Genomic DNA, 1,063 nt, shown 5'->3' with positions numbered 1-1,063 from the left:
TTTTAAATAAAGCAGAAATTTAAAGAGAGCCATGAAATTGAAATTTGCATGTAAGGCTCTGGTTTTCTTTCTTTCTGATGTTTTTGAAGGAAAAAATTGCAATTTATCAGTTTGCACCATAAATCTGCTATGCCCAGCTTCACTTGTTGGTTTCACTGCAAAGATTTATAGCACCCTTGTTTGCATTATCTGTATTTGTGACTGAATCTAAATCCTCCCAGCTAAGATTGCAATTCTAAATTGTATGAACACAGTTCCATCACTGTCAAAAGCTTTTCTAAGCCTTCGCAGTGTGATGCCACAAATTGCCAGACAGCCTGCTTCTAGAGTTTAAATAGATTACCTTCCTTCGAACTCTTATAACATCCAGTTAAACCGTGGTGCTATAGCAATGGAGCACAGACACAATCCTGATAGGACTAAAGTGCTATCAGTCACCTACATTCTACTAATCATCTAGGTATTTCCAAACATCTGGGATGTTAACACAATGTTAAGAATCTATCTGGACACTTTATTTTTTTTTTTTAATTTTAGTACACCATTTATTTCCCCTGAAGGGGGTGCACCGTTTCTGGAAGTACTGCAATACCAGGTCGATGCATGGAGTGGATGGAGCAAGCTCCTATTCCATCTCCTAATTCCAAAAATCCATTTAATATATTGTCCTCGGATAGAGGACGTATCAGATATTAAACTGATAAGAACAGATACTACACTTGATCTTAGCCAAAAGGCCGAGAAGCGATTATCTGGACACTTTAAAGCAAGGGTTCACAAACTATGGCCCATGGGCTAAATCTGGCCCACCACCTGTTTTTGTAAATAAAGTTTTATTGGAACACAGCCACACTCATTCTTTTATATCTTGCCTATGGTTTCTTTCCCATTACGACAGCAGAGCTAAGTAGTTGAAACAGAAACAGCAACATCCACAGTATTTACCGTCTCTTCCTTTAAAAACAAGTTTGGCAGTGCTGCTTAGCCTGAAATCGCTCTACTTTTTTGGATTTTGTTTTGTTTTGTTATTTCTCAATAACATGTTTAGGAAGGGGAAATTTCC

General features: G+C 37.6%; 1 non-coding gene across 1 annotated transcript; it reads right to left on the bottom strand.

The window, feature by feature from the left end:
* Positions 1-558: 558 nt before the first annotated feature.
* LOC113267293 (U2 spliceosomal RNA) lies at positions 559-749 on the bottom strand. Its single transcript, XR_003320693.1, has one exon. It is a non-coding gene; the product is annotated as a U2 spliceosomal RNA (small nuclear RNA).
* Between the last annotated feature and the right edge of the window lie 314 nt (positions 750-1,063).

The sequence above is a fragment of the Ursus arctos genome, unplaced genomic scaffold (genome assembly GCF_023065955.2).
Source record: "Ursus arctos isolate Adak ecotype North America unplaced genomic scaffold, UrsArc2.0 scaffold_3, whole genome shotgun sequence".
Taxonomy (NCBI): domain Eukaryota; kingdom Metazoa; phylum Chordata; class Mammalia; order Carnivora; family Ursidae; genus Ursus; species Ursus arctos.
This window is presented reverse-complemented; position numbering and strand designations above follow the sequence as displayed.